The 25,596-nt window shown below is 38.6% G+C and overlaps 1 protein-coding gene across 1 annotated transcript in view; it reads left to right on the forward strand.

Annotated features, from left to right (window-relative positions):
- Positions 1-25,596, forward strand: part of LOC124302903 (uncharacterized) — a 592,781-nt gene that overhangs the window by 117,786 nt on the left and 449,399 nt on the right. The gene's annotated exons all lie outside the window — the stretch shown is intronic.

Genomic DNA, 25,596 nt, shown 5'->3' on the forward strand with positions numbered 1-25,596 from the left:
CGGCTGGAAGGTGTTCACCACCTTTACCGAGTATCAAAGATGGCCGACTTCCCATGGCGGTCGGTTTTGTCGCTCCAGGATACGTATTATAAGCTGTTCAGACATCCGTGTCTGCACTGCAGACTCCGCTAGTCGTGCACTACAAGTTCTGAAAGAAAAAATAACCGTCATTCTGTCATCGTTCCTGCGGCGTGGGTGTCCTGCTGGCACGCTTCCTTATCCCGTCTATGCATGCAATGGCTTCTTCAACTTCTTCGAGCGCGGTGTCGCGTGTCCTGGTTTCTTAAGTTCCTGGTAAACGTTGGCCGTACATATGTAGGTATAATTTACGGAACACCTAGATCTGTGTAACGTCATCCTGCTGAGAGAGGACAACAGCTTTCTGCAACTGCGTCTTAGCTGTATCGCACCGATAGCATTCGGCGAGGAACTATCGAGTGGTTTGTTCTAATTTATTCGGCAAAGAGAAATTATGTACACACGGAGAAGAATTTCATTTGTTACAGTAACTAGAAAGATTCGGTAAAACAGGTATCGTTGAGAAAACTGTTTGAATATTGTTGGGATTACGAAAAACGAGTTACGCGTAAACATTTTGCGCTATCGTCGATCCTTTTTTGGTAATTGCAACGCAAGATCAGTTTGTGAGGTTTACTCTACTTTTTTAGTTAAATAAGGCTTTAACGTCAACTTATCGTTGCATAAGCGTTAAATTTTTGCAACAGTTGCAAGAAAATCTAGTAACACTGATCGTAATGAGAAAGAATAGTAACGGATACTAGACTTTCTGGTAACAGATAGAAAACTAATTTTAGTAAAAAATGGAAATAATTAAGGACTGAGCGGTAACCGGAACTAAAAATTTCTCTCAGTACAGTAGAACCTCGGTTATTTTAAACTTGAATTATCCGAACCATGACTTGATGTATCCGAACGCTGGCTCAAAAAATACATTTTTGGTGGGAAATTTAGTAAACTGTACAACGGATCTTAAACCTATAACTCAATGCTCTTTCGTTATTTTAATAACCTGTGAGGAACAAGTATTATTTCATTAAATTTACCGAATCAAAATTGAAATTTCTTGTTAAAAGTATATTTTTGTTGTGTCTCAAAAATTTATCTTGCCGAAGAAAGAAAAAGTTTTCGTCGTAGTCTACAATCGTCTTATGACAAATCGGGTGGAAAATTTATTTGTAAATATCACGTCGACTTTGTTGAATAACTTTAGAAAAAATTGACCGAATTTTTCAGACACATTTATTCGGCAACTTACAGAGACCGGATGGCGTTGAGCTATCGAAATAGACGGAGGAATCGCAATAGTTATTGAAAAAATGGGTCAGTGATCTGTTGGTAAAGTTGAAGAACTTATAAACGACTTCTGTGAAAATACCTTCGTTATTCTACTTAGCGACCGTGTCTTATCGAATTTTCATCACGCTTCGGAAAATTTATATTTCTTCAGTGTACACGATACGTGTATTAAATTGTAAAAATACTTGGTAGTACCTAAAATATTTTACGAGGAGTCTGATTATACGAACAAAAGGTCGTCAACAACGCAGCAGTCGAAACGGTCTTTAATCATCCACCGAGCTCCGGCATGGCGGAGAAATTTCGCTTTTGAAAAAGAAAAATCATCGTCTCAAGTTGTCGCCATGATTGACGCGATGCGACAACTGCAGTTTCAGTATAACATCGGCAGCATCAACAGCGTCTCGGCGAGTTCGATAAAAAATGAAACCTCATGCGAGACGAAGAACTCGGCAGGGGGGAGAAAATTGTTGTTCTTTCCATTGTCGTTTTTCGGTGCCGTAACGTCTGAGGATCGTTCTTCCTTCCCAGAATTAGGGACAAGTACCATATGGGCGTTGACAGTCGGTTGCAAAGCAACCGCTAGGCGAGAACCTTGCAGCCATTGTTTTCCCAGCGAAAAATTTCGCCCTTCTCTTCATCCCTGCAGCCTCCATTTGCAGATATTGAAGGACGGTCAGCCTTCGGTCAGAAATGAAGGCAGACGCAGATTGCGGGTCAGGTCAGAATTTCGGCGTCATCCGCAGACCTCGAACTATTCTAATTTTTTACCACCATCAGCGGGAAAATATCTAATTATGAGAATGTACAAGTATCGACAATTATCGTTACCCGCACTCAACGTTTACATATATAAATACATACATATATATATATATATATGTGTGTGTGTGTGGACAGCACTTTTTTCGAGTTAAATGTACAGGAATTCTGGAAAGATTTGGAAATAAGATAATAAGATGTCATAGTCGTAATATTATATATACATATATACGTCTTATACACACACACACACACATTGTAAAATATACATTTCATTTTATTCCGTGTGAAATATTTTCTGGCAATTTCAACAAGAATCGAGCAATTTTTTTTTTTTTCTCTTAGGTCGAATTATATTACAGTTATTGAAAGAGCCTGCGAGAAAAAACAGTGCTCCTCAAACTTTATATAACCGCGGCGGTTTAAATGCCAGGTTGTTTGTTTTTTCAAAACTTCTAAAACTCACCGGTCGACTTAATTTTCACGATAAGATAAATAAATCATCCGGCTTTCTCGAAGCCAGCACGTCGCAGTTGGAGCGTCACGAACAATCGGGGGAAAATGTTTTTATTGTTTCCTCACAAGAGCGTCTTCACGCTGCGTTAAAATATAGGTATGTGCAATGCGCGAGCACACACAGGCATACGCTCAAATACGCTCGTGTTCAAATCTTATCCTATCACGCGGGTTTTGACGAGGTGGAAGAAAAAGTGATGGACCAGAGTAGCCCGATCATTATATTCGATCCCACGGGTTTTGAAAGTCGTCTCGACACCACAAGATCCAGAGATCACGACCCCTGTCATTTACACATACATACATATATATATATATATGTATATATTGTAACGAACTAGGCGTTACGGAATAGATGGAACAGGTTCGTGAGTTGATGAAGCGAATAAACAGGAAGCGAAAGTAAAAGATGAGTAAAAATGCTTTAATGACAATGCGTGTTTACAGTATAAAGTCTGAAACAAGACTGTTTTGACAGTAATGTTGGTTCATGCAGCAACTTAATTCATTTTTTGACATATCAAAGCTTTTATACTTATTTTATCTATGACAAGTACTAGATCAAAAAGGGGGGATAAAACGGGAGATTTCACCTTTTGTAACAATATATAAAAGTATAATATGTACATATGTATATATATCTAATATATGCGCGGTGTGCATTTTAATATTTCAAGGCTAAAGATAGCTTCTTAAAATGAATATAGTTTGAGTTTTCCTCGTGACAGGGAACTGATTTGTGTCTCCGGTCGTCCCAGTTAGCACTGCAGCTCCTCTGCATCAGCCTTCATTTATTTGCGATTCCGCTCCTTTTGCTTCTCGGTTTTTCTTTTCGCTATATCGTACACATATAGGTACGTATACACGTTTATACGTATTTGTATATATATATACATAGGTATGTATAAACTCCGACCGTTCCGCTTATTTTTACCCTTTCAAACTCGTCCTGTTGTACCTTTTTTTCACTACTTACTCGCTCTCTACCATCCTCGGCTTCGTCCTCCTCATCGACTCATCGCTGGTCCGCAGTTCCCGGACACATAAAAGAACTCCCGCTATACAAGCTGTGTGAATATACTTTTATTTTATGACGTATAATGTTCGAAAAATAATACATTAGAATATTAAAGTAGACGCTAGTGGTGGTGGTAGATTTTTGCCGTGACTCCTTCTTTCCTTTTTTCGCATACCTATGTCACATAGGCAAATTCATCTATACCGAAGCTTGATGCGAAATTTCACCGTCATTCTGGTCTTTTGATAATTCACCGTCAACGTCGGAGAGGAAGCGTCCACAAAGAGGAATATTGACGCTTTTTAACAGTCGGAAACATAGCGATAGGTGTAGTTAAAAAAAATGTGGGGATCTAAACTTGGAAGGATCGATATTTCGAATGTCCGCGCGATATAGTATCGAAATTCAAGAAGAATCGTTCGAAAATCAAGATCATTCATCTTTCGTTATATTATTTTCGCATGTTTGAAATTTCGATACTATATCGGCTATTCGGAATATCGACCCTTCCAAGTTTTAACTCCCACCCATATATCAGCAAGTACGATCGCCTCTCGGTACAGTTTGAAATACGACGAAAGTAAAAACTCGCAATAAAAAACCAAGGTCAAAAAAGCGGTCAAAGTCACTGTTACGGCTGTAACGTACGACGATGGATCAAGTATCCGAATTGTTGAAACCAACCTCTCGATACATAACTGCAATGGTTGCAAGCTAACATCAAGAAACCTAAGCTCAAACCAACTCTGACCCGATCCGACGCTCGACGATCACTGGATTAAGTTGAAGGTCGCTTCATCGATATCGGACAGATATTGTTGTTAACTTGGTCACTGACATACTCGCACAGCCATGAAGTCCCTGCACGAGGCCAGACTCGTGACAGCTAGGTTACTCCTCCCTCTCCCTTCGCCCACGTGGAGGACGGACCGTGGAACGAAGGAGATGGAGTAAGTCCGTGACGGTCGAACAAGCGGCATTACTCGTTCGCATCGATTCGTTTGCGCCGAAGAGTATCGGACCGCCCCTGCTGAGTTGCGTGCAGCGCATTTATATATACTGAACGAGACGAGATTATTGCACTCGCGAGAAAGCAGGCGCATATTTATCGAACGCATTCCCGCCTTTGGGAATACCCGTACTTGTAAAAAAGGTGAAGACCACCTGTCCAGAATTATAGGAGTTTGTTTATCCGCTAAAAATTGAGCGGACCATCGATTCCGCATCGCTGTTTAAAAGGAATAATCCTCAAATTCAGTCCACAAGCTATCGTTTCATCGCATGCGACTCCTTGTGGTCAGTTTTACAAGTACAAAGTGAAACGTCGCTGCAGTTAGACTCGTCGTTGACTGCCTCGGAAATGTTCAATGAGTCACGTGAGACTCTCGCCGTAGGGGGGAGGGGAATGTACTTGAATAGATCACGATCGATCGCGATCGATCACGTTGGCGAAGCGGGGGAGGGGTGGTGGTGATCTCTAGCAATATCGCGTGTATTATTTTTTTTTTTGTACTTTTTTTCCCAACAAACACCGAGTGGATTTGAGTTAAATTTTAGTTTAATTTTCAATAAAGTTTATTATTTTCGGTCGGTAAATTATGGACAGAGTATACAATGATAGGCGCTATGATTTAGGGGAACCGACATACGAATTTATAGTAGGAAAAATCTACGTGATAATGTGCAGTGGCGGGGGGGGCGGGAGGGGGGGGGGGGAGACGGATCACGTGATTGATTTTTATATTGTACTTTATATTGTACGCCACTTTATATTGTAATTTCGATGTTGGTAAAAAATTACAGTTCTACCGTCACACTGGTTTTACGATAATTGTGATGGAGTACTAGAACATTGAAATTTCGATTTACACAAGCTACCGCAGATAATATAATTAATTTACCTAATTTCACATGAGGAATGCTATTTCTGTGGAGTGCGATTAACCCTTTAACGGCCAAGCTTCTTTCCCGTTGAAAAAAACTCGTTTTTCACGTCAACCGCTTCAAATTTGTCTCAATCAAAATTTTTGAAACATTACGGTTTTTAAAATATGGAGTTTTTTTTAATTTTCATGCATAAATAAACAGTTTTTCAAATGAAATTATTCAGTGAAAAACAATCTTTGGAGTGCGTTACTATTTTACGAATTACTTCAGGATTTTTAAATTGAAATTTAAAAAGATATTTTCAAAAATAACTGTTTCGTCACTCTAGCAAATATGCTACGATGGTAGTCAAAGGGTTAACAAATCTGCGTTCAGGTTAACTCAGGTACGAGTTCCATTCGACCTGAATCGGAGAGCATGAGATAAACTTGTGTACTCATGAACTGAACCACCGGTATATTTTCCCAACAAGGAATGTATAGTTGCAGTAGCAACAAGTGTTGACAAACTTCCGACAAGATTCGTTGACGAAATTCTTCGAGGATTATGCTAGTCGTTTGTACGGTACCGGGAAGAAGTCTGCTTGACATCTGCACGTTATGACGCATGGATGTACAGTATAGTACATATCATTGAGTACACCATGGTGTTTGGCATCCGGATTTTCACCTTACAACGCCAAGTGAAAGACTGCCTGCGTTTCTACCTGCGATAGGCGGACCGGAAGTCCTCTTTGGAAATACTCACTGTAAAAAGTGGTGGTGTTCAAATTGGCCAAGTGCAGATTGATTCTAATCGTGGTCAATTCCTATATTCAACATCAGATAGTTCCTCTATGCAAATAGATTGACACGAATAATTACAATCTATAAAAGTCCACACCGCATTTTTTACACTGTATTTTTCGATTTCTATCGTGTTCAAAGATTTTAGAAAACACAACGCCGAAGTTACAGCGATTGGAATCCTGCAGTTTGAGGGCGGTAACAACGGTGCAGACGACCCTTTTCGGGGGTGGAGTTTTACCTACCCCTGTTTCTCTCCCCTCGAGCTCTCTCTTCAAGTCTCCCCTTCGCCCTATGGTCCAAAGTTTTTGCGAGGGCAAGCATTGTTCGTGGCAGCCTGCAGGGTCCAATAAAACAGTGAATTCCTTGCCGAGTACCTTGACGTCGGTCGGTCGGACGGTCGCTTCGGTATCGCGGACAAGCGTCTGGTGAACACATGTCAGATGGTTTGTAAATAGCTATATGCCTTCGAACCATTCTGCGACATGGACTGCAGGGAAAACTCTCCATGTCTCAATATTCGCTGCATGCCAAATTTACTTCGCTGCTGAAGTCGGCCGTTCAAAGCACAGCTCGTTTCACTTGTTGTAATTTCGATGCATGCGCGACGATCGGCTGACTCATATGCGTGTGTATAATAGAGGTTTACACTTGTGAAAAATTTCCACCACTAAGAATTTTTACAGAAATTGGAAAATTTCGTATTATTTCTTACAAGATTCTGAATATTCATATTTTTTCGTAAAGAATCGTTAATTTTCGTGAGAAAAATTGTAACAGCTTATAGATTTTTTAATGAGAATCTACAAATTTTTATCAGAAATTATCGATATTTACAATTTTTTACGAAAACTATTTTATTCCCGGCACAACCATAAAGTTGAATTTTTTCACCTCAAAGCGAGACGAAAGTGGCATATTTTTTTCTAAAACGCATCTGCGGGTATTCTGAGCTTATTATTTGCCGCAAATCCAAATCAGCGGGAAATATGAGCCCAATTTAAAAGTCCCAATTTTCAAATAAATATAGCGGCCAGAGTTGAATCGGAAGTAAAGTCCTACATGTAACACAGGAATAAAAGTCGACTTTATTTCCTTGTTACATAATGTACTATTTTGCACAAAATTGTACGAAGTGTCCCAATATTCCTAAAAATTCGTATAAATGTTTGAGGAAATAAGTAATTTTTCTGAAAATCAAAGCTATCGTTCCGGCTTTTACAAAAGCAAACTTTCTACAACAAAACTATTTTTTCTTTTATTAGTTTCATGTAAGAACTAAAAATTGTACATCTAGAACCCGGACTGAAAATTCGTGTTGACCAGTGTTATACATATAAGTTTCATCTGATTACGTACTGATTATATAGTGTTATTTCTATATTGAATAATATACCAAACACCGAATCCAACTCACACTATACATCTACCTTTTCTATAATAACCCATAAGAGGTACACGTATAAACCCATAGTTTTTATTTATTTTTTTTTTTTTTGAGATACGACAAGTGCAAACCGCGCCGTCGCCGATCGAGCCGAGCTTACGTATTGTATAAAAAAGGTGCATAAGACCGGAAGGTGGAAGATGAAAGGTCGGGAGGTAGAGAGATAAAACAATATACATAAGTGACGGAGGAAGTAGCGAAACTTCCGTCTGTCACGCGGCCTGGATGCGGCGTCTGGAGTGAACCTGCAGTGCAGCTCGTCGTCGGCCAGATAGAGTAACTCGTCCACGGTTCGTGTTTGTTTGATTTCGAGCGTCGCGACGTCTTGTATCTCACGACGTCTTGCGGAGCAACCGGTGCTCCGCATCGTTGTTGCTGCTGTAACCCGGGCTGGACCACCCTGATCGTCGCGAAGCAGAGTTTCGTAATTTACCGGCAAAAATAGACGACCTGCGCCTGAAGAAGGAGTGGGACACTTTATTGCATCGGTGAAAAATCACCGCTGACTGTCCGCACAGCCGTCCCGGACGGCTGAATCCATCCTTTCCACGCAGATATGGATTAGGAATAGCGTCGAGGAGGCCTTCATCAGGCCTCCCACATCCGGAAATCAATTCGGACTACTGGCCAAAATAGTTAGACAGTATATTTTCGATCAAGGATTACGGTTACCCGACTGCTTCCACACCTCGAAAAGAAATGCTGACTCCCTAATGATTGTTGCTACAGAGACGTCATGGTGGTTCATCATAAGTACGCCGAGTAAAAGCATTACACTGGGAATGTCCGAAACTCGTCGAGGACTCCTCGTCAACTTTTCGGCTGGTACTAGCCCTGTGCCACCAGCAGGATAACAATGACTGGTCATTGGGGTGCAATTAAATACCCTATCCGGGAGGAAAGCCGGGTCAAAGGGACGGGTGGAAATTCCGGTATCGACGCCAATAAGCGTATTATGGGAAACACCCAGCTGAGGTTCCATAATCTGTTGAAAGTCAGTGGTTGTTCCGTTAAGAGTACGTCTCTTACCTCGTCGATCGCGTTGAAACTGGTTTGAATTATTGCTCGTCCTTGGATCGTGATCTACGCTTTCGTATAATCGGCACGTTTCGGACGCTCGGTAGATTATGGCGTGTATTTCATCGATTGCATGCGTCCGGAAACGAGAGGTAATAATCTTCAGCCACAATTTATGTAACAAGATGTGAAGTTTCGTATTTTGTGCGCAAGGAAAAAAAAGAAAAAAAAAAAACAATTTTTGCCACAGCGCGCGAAAACGAAACAAACGGCAGATGGAGGCTGAATATATTGCGGAGTCGGAATCGCGTCTTGTAAAGAGATTATAACCATCGCAATAAAGCCTGCTAAAATAAACTCGTAGTAATCATGAGTCTTACTTTCATTACACATCTCGTAAACATCGCTGGAAAATACGTGGCTCAAAGGCTTGTAGACACTTTTAAATACGTGATATGGTTAGGCATACACGTGTGTGTATTTGATATACTGCATGGGTGAGGATAATTCTTTGTACGAACAATTATATCGGGAGATAAATCGTGAATCGAAGAAGACGAGACAAACGGCTTACATCTTGTTACGATAATAATACTAGATTCTCGCCTACGGTGTTGCCGTCAGCTGTACAAGATTCTCCCATCTCTTCCATTCCTTTATTTTCTCGTTTTCGCCTTTCCGTTTTCTTATTTTTTTATCATTTTTTTTTTTTATTTGTTTTTAATTTACCTCTCTCGTTTAACTGCTTGACGCGAGAATCGAGACTACAGATCTCTTGATCTAGATGGCTGTTAATTGTGTCGCGCGTTGTAAAAATGTTGAATATAATTCGGAGTGAAGTTAAACACTGCCGGTGTAAATCCATAACCTGATGGAAATACGCAAAATTACACGGACCGGTCGAATCGTGACCAATTTTCATCAGCAGCGATTATAAATGGAAACCGTGCTCCAAACAATGGACTGTGGCATGACAACGACTTTATCCAGCTTTGTCAGCATTATGATGTTTCCTCCCAGGTTATCTTTATCCGGGGATTTTCTAAGTTTATATAAGCTGTCTAATCGTTATCCTTCTTCTTCTACCCGTAAAATATACTCCTCGCACAATATTAGGACTCCGTAGTATTTCCTCGAAATTTTATTGTACAGGCCTTCTGTTACTTTCTTCCGGAGTATTATAAGGACGGGAAATTCTCAGACGATCGATAAGACCACAATCATGGAAGCATAAGCTACACTCGGTGACAATGAATCTGAGACGGCTAAATTTTTTCCACTAGACAGTTACGTTGGCAACACACATAAACGTACAGTGCCACAGTCGGCCGAGCGCGAAACAAACTCAATCTCAATAAACTTAACATAACCCATGACCATCGAATCTAACCTTAAAATTGACGTGTCAATCCAACAAGTCATTATCCCCGCGGTATTCTAGGGTTAGATTCGACGGTCATGGGTTATGTTACGTTTATTGAGATTGAGTTTGTTTCGCGCTCGGCCGACTAGCGCTGCAGGTATCTCAGCGTCGCCAACATAATTGTCTAGTGTAAAAAATTAGCCGTCCCAGATTCATTGTCCCCAAGTGTACATAGGTTTTGATTTAAAAATTGTAAAATAAGTTCTACCGCGACGTTAGGTAAGTTGAAGAAATGTTTTTTCAATTATCGTCAGTACGAGTAACGAGTTTTCTTCCCTTCATATGTTCTGGAAAATTTTTGTCGGGATAAATCTTAGATCTTCGAAATTACAAAGACTGCAATAAAGTGAAATAAAATTGTGACAACACGTGGCGGGACGGTTGACCATGTGTCGGCAAGTAGCGAGTACCGATAGTTTAAGAGTCTGCAGCACATGGTTTGCGATTGGCAACGTGACTGGAATCTCATTAAAGTCGTATACTGTAACACGTGCCAGGATGGAAATTCTCCCCCTCGCCGAATTTCGTACGGTGTAAGATACACGTTGCTGGTGACGATTTGTTTCACTCGGAGTTGTGCCTGCTGGACTACCTGGAATTTATATACCTTAAACGTAAATGAACGACTGAAGGACTGCAGTGCCACCGACACATGTGTTGACCATCCTGAATGAAACAAACGGCTTTGCTTCATCGGCTAAACTGTAAAGGTACTAACATTGGTATAATAGACCGTGTGCTGGCGCAGGTAAGCTTGGAAGAGTCGAACGACGTGAAACTGACAATAAGATCGTTTTAAACATAAGCTCTATTCACCTTTCAAATAAGAATGACAAAAGATGATCGATTATTCTTTCCCGACTAACCGTGTGTAATCGATTATTTTTCTATCTCGATTAATCTACCGACACAATTATTTTTCCTCACAATATCACTCCCATGAACGGCGCTTCACAATATCAATTTATGGGATTAAAGTACCAATTGTTATCATCGTCTTACATTCTAAGATACCTGTTTGATATAACGATCGTGAAAGATGAATGAATATTTTTACCTGAAATTGAAAAATATTATTGAATATAACTATAAATTATCAAAAACTTTTCTGCTATTAAGACTACGTACTGAAGTTTACGAAATTTTGGTTTCATATAATATGCACCGTTTCAAAAAAATACGAAACAATCGATTAATCGATCAGTTTTTACCGATTTAATCGAGTCGAGTTTGCTTGAATTTTCAAAAAATCGATGTTCATCTACTACAATTTTCTATACTCAGATCGGAACGTTAGTCACGATGATCGTTGAAGCATTTGCAAGAAATTGCACATTTAGAAGTGAAAAAGTTGTTTTGTTCATGTTTACAAAGGTTCAGATCTTAGCGATGGTAGAGAGGGATGATTTTTTTGAAAATAAACCAAATATTCAACAACTAGCACTTCACTCACAATTATTTATATATACTGATCTGAATATTTTGATTTACCAGAAAAGTATTTTAAACGAACTGTCGTTTAGGATATTTGGGGCGATTTTTGCCTAATTAAAAAAAGAAAAATTTTCTCTTTCTTTTTTTGTGTTCAACTTCTAAGTAATACGCACCAAGTTTTTTTTTTTCTAAGAACAAGTCAGAAAATAATTGCTATTCAGCCTGCACGCGGCTGAATTGATTGTTGTTCGAAAATTGAATTTTTCGTCAGACCGTTGATCAAAAAATCATTGCAGATGTACCTATACATTTATTCATTGATTATACACTGCAATTGGAAGTAAGCTAAATCGGGATTTCTGTAAATTATTTCATTTATCACCAAATATTGGAAAATGTCCTCATGACGTCAGAGCCTGGTTGTCGGCGCCATTTTATCATCACATAACATAAAATTTTTGAATTTAATTAAGACAAATCGTAATTTTTCGGGTTTCAAATTACTCATATAACATACATTAATGAAACGTAATCAATGATATACCTATTCTACCATCAACACGCGGAAAAACGTGTTCAACGGTCAGCTTTCAGCCTGGTTGCATTAGTTTGATTTTTTTCCGCGAGCTATCGCGTTGTAAAGTGACAATCCCAACACAATTTAATAGCAACAATAGTAATAATAATGATTATTCACAAAAAGTACACAGATCAGTGCAATTGAATTGCACACCTATAGGTACGTAAAAAAAGAAATACCAGTCCATTTACATTTTTTCTTAATAGTTATTATTCTTTGGTTTCATCCTCTATTATAAATCTATGCAGAGAAAGATGGATGAGTACTACATTTGGTCAATTTTGATAATTAAAGAAAAAAATTTTTTTTCACCCTTATTCAATAACAGCAATAATTCTACTACTACTAGAATACGAGTAACTCTTGAGTTCGCGAAATGCAAGGCCATGAAAAATATGAAAAAAAAATTCTGAAAATATCTGGCAAAAGGCGGTCAAAGTTGCCATTACGGCACGAGATCAGGGCGACAATGCGCTCTGGAACTAGTGAGATACCGGGGGGAATTATTGACCCAACCGGTATTCGCCCCAATGAATCCCAGTAGGCGGTCTCCGTGCATCACGTGTGATTACCCGTCGTGACGTACGCCACGTACCGAATGACGTCGGACCGCCTCCGGCCGCATAGCATCTCGCTATCGCGTCCTAGTGTTCGACAAGAGAAGCGGTATATATCTTGAACGTAGCTGATGATCGTCGCTTGCGAGAGAAGCCGCGGCGTGATTGAAACCGGCTTGCTGAGCTGAGGGTGAGTTTTGCCAGCCAAAAAAATACCCCTCGTCATCACGAAGGGGTTGTTTCAATTCTCATTCGGCTGGATCGCCGCTCAGCCATAACGGCGGATCGATTTTTAGCGCAGTTCTATCAATTTTTACAAAACTTTTATCAAACGTGGTGTGTGCGACGCCACGCGGTCGGTTTTGTTAGCGACGAATTGACGCTGACTCGCGTTATGCAACTGCAGCGACGTTTGCAATTGGAATCGATTAGACCGTTGAGCGATAGCGTAAGTGTCGGTAAATTAGCGTAGCTATTTTACCGGTACAATATTTTCTTTTTCGTTAGTTCATTTCTTTTTTTTGTTTTTCTTCGTTCCATTACACTCAGCGTGAAGATAAATACATTAAGAATATACGCGTACCACGTATATTTTCTAATGCTTCGGGATGACAGGCTACTTATTAAAAAAAAAGTGGTACAGTGTCAAATTTCTTACGATTTATAGATAGAGTGGAATCAAACGAAGTGCGGTTGTATGTTTTCATTGTTTAAAAATACTTTTTGTCATTTCGCACAATTTTCTTTTTTAATTCACTCTGCCACCAACGATATTATGTAGTGTTCCATGATTAATCTTATATTATCTTAACGGAATTTGTACCTTGTTCCTACATACAAAATCTTGTTATTTCTTCGAAATCCTAAGTATGCTGAGGATGAGAAAAATATATACTTAAGGGTACGGCTTTAGACCAGAACTGTAACCGTACAAGCTTTGCGACCTGTGCAGAAAATCCTCGCAGCTGCAGCTTTTTGGACTCGCCGAGGGCTTAAGTCAGGATGATTGTTTTTGTTTGAAAGACAGATTCTTGCCAAATATTTAATCCCAGGACATTTTAATCGTTGACTTTTCTCTTGAGGTAATAATTCAAGCCTGGCAGCACGAGTCAAGTTCCCCTGTTTCCAAAAATTTCCCCCTTTAGCCTGCAATCCTTACCCTCGGCCAGCCAAAATGGACGATCTCATCGACCTCGACTTTCTCACTCGTCGGCGTCCCGGAAATTTCCCATTGCTTAACCATTCGTACTAATTAACTTCTTGAAAATTTCGCAATGCAAACTATTGGAGTATCAAGTAAGCACCTGAAACTGATTACCTGAATTATTTGGAAATCTTTGAAAAGCCTTAAGTGGGTGAAAAAGAGCCCAGAACGAAATCGAACGTGTTGGCCGACGACGTCAGTAAAAAACCACATGACCGCCGGAGGGGTAAATTAAGTAAACTATTTTCTCTACCTATCTCTAATTCATACGTATACGTGTAGAAATGTTTGATCTAACTTGAAGAATCGCAATTATACCTAATCTAAGGCTAGTTAACGAACAAAAAGATAAAAACGAAGTCGCGTGGCACCAAAAATTGACCTTCTGTTGGCCGCATAATTATTGCGGTTGAGATGAAAAGTTGAGTTTAAGCTCCTTCGGAATATACAATTAGATTTCTTTCCCGGGTCTGGCTAATGGCTAAGCGGTCTTTTCAGACTGCTATTGACCATTATGCGGGGTGCCTTGGGCACTTGTCGACATTCAAGCGGGCCATTGTAACGCAATAACGTGATTTCCATTCGGTCGCTAGCATCGGCAAACGCCCACTGGAAAATTGGCATGGAGTCTTTAAAAATTTTCTGCGCTAAAATTTCGCAAGAATAAACCATCGGCCATTAGAGAATTGAGACTGAAATTTTTATTCGACAAACCTCCATACAACCGTAGTACGGTTTCTTGTTGTTAGTTAGTTGTGAGTTAGCGATCGAGTAATCAAAAGAAGTGCGTTGAATGAACAAGATTTTCGAAAGTTTAGTAACAATTCGATAATATGATTCAACGAAATATATCGCTGGATACACAGTTCTTGACGAAAACATGAATAAAGTACAAAATTTTGGTTCTAGGTTGTAAATTCAAAATTTTACACTTGAAACGAAACAGGCGACGTAGTAAAAACCCGAAAGTGCAAACAACGCAACTGGTTTTAACAATGTAAACGAAATACGTATATATCGGTGGTTTACAGTCTCAGGTGATTATCGAATTTCATTCAAATGCGTATACCGAGAAGAATTTGTGGATTCGCAACGTACGGCGTAACATTTGATACTTCTCGACGAACTGATGCGTGAAATTACAACTTTTTATATTTAACGTAGCTTCGGTTCAACGGAAAAAAAGTTTATTTATCATCAAAATATTCATCATCGCTAATTTGTTGAATATTCTAGGTAAATTATAACGATTATAATGACAAATTAAGGGATCACTCGATTCGTTACAGCGTTCTAAATCGGTTTGTAAGACCAGAGAACACAATCGAATCTTTCGAATTACGTATAGCTCAGGTACGAAACACAAGGACCTAGCGGCGTACTGGTGCTGAGAAAATCGACGATACTTGCAAAATTATGCAAATCAGTCCGGCGATTCAGGTACGGCGGACACATCCTGCAGTAAGAGCGCTTACAAAGCGGACTTTGGTAGCGAGGAAACGCTACAGGTAGAAAAACACGGTACCTAGAACACTACCTTACTGGTCTTAGCAATGTGTTGGCGGTATGTTCAACACGTGGCTAGCATGTTGCGGTGCACACGGTTATACTGCCGATATTTGCAGGAGGGCTCGCCATAAACACTGTGCATTCTAGGTAGAAATTTAAGGAAGCGTCAGAGTTTCTTAGGGGCCGAAGTCCACGCACCAGGTGGCGAAAAGAGGATCGGACGGGAGGCGTCCGTTAATTACGTGATCTCAAAATGGCGGCCGGAGGGAGGTGTCAATGAAAGTCTAATGTCGACTTTTTAATTCAAAAAATTAAATACGTTATTAATAGATATTTACTGGTACGAAGCAAAATACATGAACATGTCAAATAAATTTCAATTATTTAAAAATTATTAGGTAAATCTCTGTTTGCTGTAAAATTACTGCTTTCCAGTCGTCAGCAGCCAGACTGCAGTCCTTGATGCACTCGGTTGTAATTAATTGAGAAAGTTGAAAAAATCGATACTTTTTTCTAGATCTTATTGCGAGACGGTCGTATATTGAGTAATCTACCAAATTGTTATATTCGTACAAGCTACGATCAAGATCTCTTTAAAAATACAAAAATAGATTACACTAGGATATATAATCATAAAAAGAGCTTGGATATCGACGCTTTGTTACAAACCGCTTCAAAATTGTTTAGATAAAGAAAAAAACTAGTAGATTCGTTCGATTTCACTCTAGGATGGCTCTTTTTATAGTGTCTTTACTAAAAGAGATTTTCTTTTTCTCACTAGTGAATTTAACATTGCCATTTGAATCGATCGTAACCCATATATCGGTGGAATGTTGTGAAGTTAAATATTTAACCACGTCAAAGTGATAAGAAAAAGTGTTTCATTGAATTTGTGGAAAATGGCATTGATCTGAATAAAATGACCGATCTAAAACGAAGCATAAATACCCAAGTTTCTGTTTATAATTTTTATGCTTTCTATTTTTGCATTTTCAAGGAGATCTTCGATCTTTACGAATATATTGATTACTTGTACTAATTACCTTGCTGGTGGTTAATTGACCATCGCTCGGCGGCATGGTTTTAGGGTGAAATTTGAAAGAAGCCTCCGACTTTGCAAAAGGCTGCACAGTTTCCAGTCGATTCTTTGTGGGGGTTCCCAATTTCATTGTCAGACAATTATTTGGCTCACATTTGTGAAATATCCTTTAAAACTAATATAATCATTGACGAACACGCCCAATTCTGGAGTCGATAATAGATTGACTGATGTTCGAGGGCGCCGGAAAAGCGTTAATATCGAAGGATTTCAGCGGCAAGACTACAACACCAGGCAGAAGAGCGACGGTGATCGAGTGTTTCCCGATTACGAGTATCCGGGCGGGTGAATTTTCCGTCGCGCTATTACGTTTGTGTCTATATTGGCTCGACGAGTTTGAATAATGGGTCGTTGGACGATCAGTGGCGAACAGGAAGTGTAATAACTCCCGACGACATTTCGAGGCGTCTTTGGTTCGTCGAGTGAACTTTTATTTTTCCCTATTTTTCACTCGCGGCTGTATAAATACTCCGTTATTATGTGCCGTATATTATATGTATTATAAAAAATTTTTTTCCGATCTTCCACTTCATGAAATCATAGCTTCTAACATAATATCGAACCTCGTGAAAGGAAATCGCCGTGCGATTTTTTTAAGCGGTGTCGCATTCAGATTTTGTATTCACCATTTGATTAACACGTAAGAAATGCAATTATGACGGTTGGAGAGAGATGATAATTGTTTTATACAACGGACGGAACTACACATTTTCTTCGAATCGGTGCGTCGTAGAAAATTTTTAATCGCACGGTAATATCTCTCTCGCACCGATATGTCAGATAATCCAACTTCACAGACTCTTAAGAATTTAAATGGAAAATTATCGTTTAAACAAAAAAAAAGTATTCAATGAATAAATACCATTTCTAACGGATCAAAACCTAACGCATGGAAATGTTAGGTGTGAAAATAGTATTTATCGAAACAAAATATTTTGTTTGTAACACGAGAAAGTTTCAACTAAAATTTTTGATTGTTTGACAGACATACGGAGTTCGATTAAGGGGAGACTTTGGTGAAAAAAGACCCGTATGTTTGGATCAATTTTATTGAAATTTGGACCATTTATTTACAAGCCTAAAACTAAAATCTGATCGAAAATTCAGCTCGATATGTCAAGTAATCCCAAAGTAATTCATGTGTCCCTCGTCATCAGTGCCTATCGCTGTTTTGATCGATCTTCAATTCCATTTCTACGTGCCAGTTTCTATCCAATCGTCTTTTGCACGTCTGTTCTGAGGTTAACCCTCTTCTTACTCCGCTTCTTCCTCAAGAATCATTCAATTTCCAATGAACTCGTTCCGGGACATAAAGGCAAAGAAAAATCAAATTATTTTATCGTGGAATGATTATTAGGACTAGAGAAATATTTTAATAATATACTGACTAAATGAAAACGATAAACTAATATTTATCTAGCCCCCACTTGAGTCTACTATACAATAACGCACGTGAATTTAACTTTGAACCTGACTGCTTGAAAATTAAATCCTGTGAAGAAACCCTTGGAATTCCTCAACACCATGCGTTGTCCTTTCTGCTTCCGTTTCAGTCTTTTCCGTGGTGGTTTTTTTAATTTTAACTTTTCGTTCGTCTTTCTTCAACTCCATCATTGCCTTCCATTCAGCCTTAAGCTTTCGTCTGGCATCTCGTTGCTGGCTCATCTTTTTTGCACTATCTGCCACCTTCTCAGACCTCACTGACATCTTTGCCTTCTAAGCATGGAGTGTTTGCACGTTGAAGTCAACTGCCGTTGCCGCTGCTAATTCTATTCTCTTTTTGGAGATGAACACCTCTTTCGAACATTTTCGCCAGACCAGGGAGTGCAAGCTTTCGTTAGCATTCTGTGTCACACAGAGGCTTCAGCTTTTCTACTACTCTCGGGTTGAGCTTCAGTCGCATCTTTTCATCGCTCTCCGGCTCTTCTCCCTTGGCCACACTTTCGTTGCAGAAACACCATGATTCTGGTCGACTGGGGCGTTGCTCGTGTGGTTTTCACTCTGATTCGTGATCATCTTGCCACACTGCAAAATCAGGCGAAGCAGGCTTTAGTTGGGCTGCGACAACGACGAATAATTTTCGATTAACCCGATGATCGTGCGGTTATTAAGCATTTTCTACGACGCGACGCGCCGATTCGAAGAAAACATAAGTCGTCAAAAGCTACCGTACAGAGTTCCGTTCGGCTTTACGGCACTGTTAGACGCTTAGTTGATTCGCCATCTAGGGAAAATGTATTATACAGAAATAAGTTGCGCCTACTTACGCCTGTATATTAATTGGGAAATTCCCAATTCCAGCAATTTTACAACCAACATTTTTCCATAGCTGAGGCTGCAAATTTATGGTTCGGTAAATCGCATCCCACCCTAGCACTTCTTCGCCACTACAGGGGGTGCATATGGGACGTTGGGAAAATCCCAATTGACTTCGCGTTCCGTTTCTCGGTACCGCTTTAAGCCGGTCTTCGACTGTCGTCGATTCGCATTATTCCCAAGTTTATCCCAAATATTTTACGTACACTGTGAAAAATTTTCGCCAAATTTTCGCAAAAGTAAAAATTTGGTCTTTGAAAGTGAATTACTCAGCATTCTTACTAAATTTGCATTCAATTATCTTAATGTTACTTCTTGCTTCTAAGAACTTGAAAACGTATCTTGAATTTGTTAAATTGTTGTGGTAAATTTGTTATATTTGTAAATTTAAGATACATTTACTGTACGGCATTTTCAATTTACTAAACATGCTGCTGAAATTACCAGACACATATGTAAAAAAATTCGATCAGAGTCAGTTGAAACAAACACTTCGAGTTCACTTAAATTGAAATAAAGTTAATGTATTTCATCGATATTATTTAATATTTTACTGTGTGTGGGCGTTTATCCTAGGTAACCATTTTTCGAAAAGGTGAAGAACCACGTTTTATGCAATTTTGAATATTTCGAAGATCCTGCAGCTAAAAATTTTCTACCGTACGCCGATTCGAAGAAAACATAAGTCAGAGTTAAGTTCGGCTTTATGGCATTGTTAGACGCTAAGCTGATTCGCTGTTTGGGGAAAATGTATTATACAGAAATAAGTTGCACCTACTTACGCCTGTTTATTAATTGGGAAATTCCCAATTCCGGTAATTTTACAATCTACATTTTTGCAAAGCTGGGGCCGCAAATTTATGGTCCGGTTAATTCCACCACGTCGTTTCTTAGCACTTCTTCGCCACCTCAGGGGGTGCATCTGGGACGTCGGGAAAATCCCAATTGACTTCGCAGGTCGTTTCTCGATCCTGCTTTCAGCCGGTCTTGGATTGTCGTCGATTCGCGTTACTCGCAAGTTTATCCCGAAAATTTTACGGTTTTTCAGAAAAAAATAATTTGTGATTTTCCTCGATGGCAACAGTTGAAAAGTTTGTTGAGGATAAAAGAAAGATTCTGTCAAAAAATGAGCGTTCTAAGTTATGTGGAAGATCGCAATCGATTGATTTTTCACTTTTCTACATTATTTTAAATTTATGAAGTATCGTGAATAATATTTTTTTCTCATTGCTTGCGTAAATCGTAATATCAATTTACGTCACGAAGAAGATTAACACTTGTAATATGAAGTTTCCAATTGACGTTTGATAAGTGTATCTGACGACTTTTTCATTATTAATTCAATCTCATAAAATTGTCATAATTCAATGTGAACTTTTAATTTAGGAGAATAAGATTCCCGGACGATATATCGTTGTGTTACAGATCGCGATCTTTAGGTCGAACATAAATTTCGGGAAAAAAGTAATAATTGAAGTGCTACAACGTGTTTCATCGCAAGTTAAAAAAAAAAAGTGAAAAAATGCGAAAAATCAAACGAGTGCGATCTTCCACATATAAGCGTAGAACGCTCATCTTTTCACAAAATCTATCTTTTAACCTATCCAAACATTTCAGGGGGTGCCGCGATGAAAAATCGTAAATTATTTATTTCCTACATACATACATACGTTAGTCAACAAAGTCGAAATCGTGGATTGAAGACCGCAGATTTTTTCGTTTTTATTTTTCGTTGACAGAATCGCTCCGTCAAATATACGTTTGTATAAAAAATTTCCCTCGTTTATTAAATCCTCCGAGTAGCTGCACAATTTCAATTTACAGAGTAATTTTTACAAAGCTGAAACTTCTCTGTATATATTATTTATAATACAGACAGAAATCACGAGTATTTACGTCGCTGGAGAGGCAACAACTTAAACCTGTTTCACGCTATATTTCGAGAGCTCGAGGCGATCGTGTCTCTTACACCACGTGTTTGGTCCACGGACCGTTTGGCGATATTAACGTGGATTTAATTGCGCGTAATGTGCGTAGAGCGCGCGTTTAATCGTTGCGTGCAATTCAGAGACGCACGTTGCTCACTTACACGGATGCTTGGAGGTCCGGGTCAGTGTTGCACTTTCTGCAGATGCTGAAATTGTGTAGGAAAATCTTGTTCGTTGGTTTATAGAGTTATTCGTAAATGTTTGATCGGTAGAAAATAAGTTCAAGTTTAATAAACAACGCACTTTTCACGGGACCGTTGTGAAAAGGGAGATTTATAAAAGATGTGTAGAAATTGAGGCGTCTTGTGAATAATAAATAAAGTTATTTACGAATTTCATATCGATGGTATCATCAAGTGCACTGGAAAAGTTTGTTCGAATTCATTGTTCAATTTAAGTCGTTCCACATCTGTTGTGAAAGTTCATCAGAGAGATTCTGGCAACTATAGTTTATGTGAAAGGAAAAGTCTTCCAGATAACTAAAGACCAGGATTTAACCAGCCGGAGATTTCAAAAATTCATAAAACTAAAAAGGAGACATCTTAAACAAATCACCGATTCATTTTACGATAAATTGATAAGACTTCTGGTAACGAACCAAATTAATAAATAATCGTGATAAAATAAAGTGGAATATAAAAATTCGGGAGACAACACCTTCCATCGTACAATAAAATGCAAAATGATGACGATTCGAGGGAGGATCTTCCCCGGATCAACATCCTTGAGATCGAACATTTTCGACAACTTTATCCAAGGCGATATATCGATCGTACGAAAATCAGGCGTCAAGTGAAATCGGATTATCAATTTCAGCCGATGCCGAGTCGCGATGCAGGCTTTATAAAGCGTAGCTGCCACCTGATGATAAGTATACCGGGTGTCCCATTTTAATCTCACACCTGATTTATCTCGGAAAATACGACACCGATCGAGTATTGAGTACAACGAAATATTTAGTGTTCGAAGGTGGACGTTGAAAAAAAAGATTTATTTTCCTTAAAAATAAAAAATGTCGGTGTTGAGATGGCCAACATGTTTTTTTTTAAACGGAAAAAATGAACATTTTTTCCGTTTAAAAAAAAAATTTTCAATTCGAAACGAACAGCGTTTGTGGGAAAATCTTTTCCATTAAGGTTCATAATTTTTCTGTCAGATTAAAATAGTACACCCGGTATACCCATGTATACGTATGCGGGATTTGGCTGAAATCCAATGGAATATTAGATCGCCAATACGGGGACTAATAAATAACCAAACAAGCTCGGCCAAAATAATTTCTCCACGTCCCGCGGTATAATTTTCCCGCCGTCCTATATATACACATATATATAGGTATATACCTGTCTTATATCACTGCACGATGATCAAAGGAAGTGATCCGGCCAAATAATATTGTCGTTATCTCCTTTTTACGGGGGTAAATGGAAGCGTTGATCGCTCGCTTCGCGTGATTCGCATATCCGAATTTTTAGCTCAATTGTCTTGTTTTTCTCCTCACATATTTTTTGACAATAATTGCATCAGCAGCAGCAGCGGATTTGTGAGATACAAAAAACGGTTTCGGCTAATTGAAGACCGTGCTGACGATTCGCGATAAAAACGCTATTCGTCATAAAATATTCGCAAATCGCGTACCGACGTCAAATTTCAGGTTTTGAGCGCAGACTTTTTTTTTCATCAGACGATTTTTAAACCTTCAACCTGCGCACTTGCGCTGCCGGGACTTCATTGTTTATTTGCGGATTTAAAACTTACTTCTTGCACTCTACTCTCAAGGTTCGAAATAGATTTTACACTTGAGAATTTCCGACCGCCAATTAGCGTCGGAATTTTGACCTGCACGCACGATACTTTAAGGTCTCAAACGTACAGTTTATATTTGTTTTATATACCCATGCATATTTTTATTTCTCTTTCTCAATTTGAGAATCGGGGAATGAATTTGTCGGCTGTGAATCACCGTACAATTCAGCTATTCCGAAAATGGTGAAAATTCTCGAAACGGCGAGTTTCCAAAAAGCGGACTGACTCAGGCTTGAAATGAAATTTCGCGCCCAGTTTGAATGTATTTTTTTCAAAGAATCGAACATTTCCTTTAAGCGTCAAGAATGAATAAATTCTGCGTTCAAGGAAAAGCTCTCTTGTTTAATAGCGATGGTTGCCAAGCTAAATATAATCGATGCATCGATTAATCGAGTCCAAAAAATACTCGAACACGACTCGATTGAATCGGTAAAAATTAATCGTGTAATCGATTATTTCGTATTTTGAAACGGTGCGTTCGAAACCAAAATTTCGTAAATTTCAGCACGTAGTCTTAATAGCGGAAAAGTTTTTTTTGATAATTTACAGTTTCATTCAAAATATTTTTAAACATCAGGTAAAAATATTCATTTATCTTTCACTTATTGTATCAAATAGGTATCTTAGTAAGTAAGACAATAATAATAATTGATACTTCAATCCCATAAATTGATATTATATTGCGTCGTTCACGGGTGTAAAAAGCAAAAACCGATTGTGAGAACAAATAATCAAGTCGGTCGATTAATCGAGTTTGAACAATGATTGTTTTAATCAAATATCTATCATTTTTGCTCATTATCACCATATTATCACCCGTATAGGTAAGTATTTAGAATATTTTACGAAAGGTTGTTGAAAATGAAACAGCCGCTGATCTGATTCTCGACGACAAGCGTCTTCTTTCGCTCTATCTACATATTACAACCACGACACACGGCATCTGAAGGTTCCTGACTTTTACGTGATTATACATGAAAAGAGTAGCCAACGAAAACGATAAGCGGTGAAGTCCGGTCAAAAAAAAAAAAAAAAAAAAAAACAACCTCTTTCCAGACGTAATTCTGATTTTTCAAAGAACCCCGATTCTCGTCTTTGAATATTTATAAAAATAAGACTGTATTAGGTATAAACCGTCGCACTGCTGCACGCATAACGAGATGATAAAATAATTATACGTTAAAGAGCGGGGTAAAAATATTAGTCCAAAGTTCCGAATGCAGAACACCCCGAAGCAGGAAAAGAAGGGACGAAAAAGATTAAGAGAAGAAAATTAACGTGAGTGATGGCAACGCGGTGTCGGTTTAAAAATAAGCCAACTTCGTATTGCTTAAAAAATATATTCGCGGGCGCTGCGGCAAAACCGAGAGAGCTTTATACAGCTGCTGTGCTTTTCGGTGTCTAATGACAAGCTCGGCAGCGTCTACGCCAAAATTGGAATGCACCTAACGCCTGCGTTATACTTTCTATTTAACCAGCATTAGTTAACTTATATGCCTCCCTGATTGATAACGAACGGGATTGCGAGGACGTGTTTGTTGTGACAGAAGCAAGCCGTACGAGCCAATAAATTCCCGCCAGTGCGTTTCGCCGTGACAAAAAAAAAAAAAAAAAAAACAAAAAAAAAAAAAAACTAACTTTTAAAAATACCCTTCCACCGGCAATCAAACGGCACTTGTATTCACCGCGCGCGGTGAAAATTTGTGTGACAATGAAAGTTTGCGAATTAAGTAATAGACGATTCGTTTTATTTCTAGGAAATAAAGAAAAATAAGAAAAATTTATCGAGTAGCTTCACTGAGAAAAATTTCATTTGTTACGGTAACTAGAAAAATTCAGTGAAACAGGTATCGTGAAAAAAACTGTTTGAATATTGTTGAAATTACGAAAAACGACGTACGCCTAACCATTCTGAGCTATCGTCGATCCTTTTTTGGTTATTGCAACGCTGAATCAGTTTCTGAGGTTTACTCTACTTTTTTAGTTAAACGAGGCTTTAACGTCAATTTATCGTTGCACGAGCGTTAAATTTTTGCAACAGTCGCAAGAAAATCTAGCAACAGCGATCGTAATGAGAAAGAATAGTAACGGATAGCAGACTTTCCGGTAACAGATAGAAAACTAATTTTCATTTTCTACCTGGAACTACATTTTTCGATTGTAGTAAAAAATGTGAATAGTTAAGGACTGAGCGGTAACCGGAACTAAAAATTTCTTTGAGTGTTGGTTATCGGTCTAAAATCGATACTAGTTCAGTATTTCTATCACGAGTTAGGCGAACGTCGAGTATTAATTTTTATAGGGTCCATTTTCAGACGTATACAATAATAGAAAATTTGGAATTACAAAGCAAAAGGTTGGATTATATGTGTATGTAAACGCTGCGTTGGAAATTCCTTTAAAAAAATTGTTAAAAATCTAGAAAGTTGATTCAATTTCACTCTACGTATTAAATGTACAACATTGTACCGATGTATTGTTTACGTTCAAAATATTGCGATATTTAATTACCTGATGAAGAACAAAGAGAACATCTGTTTCCGTGAATCTGTAGAAAATAGTCTTCCGAGTAAAATGAGCCACCCGCGAGGAGGAAATATTATTCACTTGTTAAAATCTCAAACCACTTTGGTAAGCAGTCACTTTCAAATAGCTTGAAATCACTTGAAAAATCACTTCCAAAATCGCTCGAAATAACTTGAAACCACTTGAAACCACTTCAATCGATTATCGAACGAATCTATTTTAAATTTTCAACAGTTTTGAATGCTTCGAAACAAAGCATCGATAACTAACAATTTCCCTACAATTCCGGTATACATTCAAAATTTTTCTCTACTGTTAATAAAATATAACAAAGTAATTTCGCAAAAAAATCAACGAAACCCATATTTACTCTTGACGAATCAAACTCCCCAATAGTCAAAACCC

This window comes from Neodiprion virginianus, chromosome 4 (assembly GCF_021901495.1).
Source record: "Neodiprion virginianus isolate iyNeoVirg1 chromosome 4, iyNeoVirg1.1, whole genome shotgun sequence".
NCBI classification, from domain to species: Eukaryota; Metazoa; Arthropoda; class Insecta; order Hymenoptera; family Diprionidae; genus Neodiprion; species Neodiprion virginianus.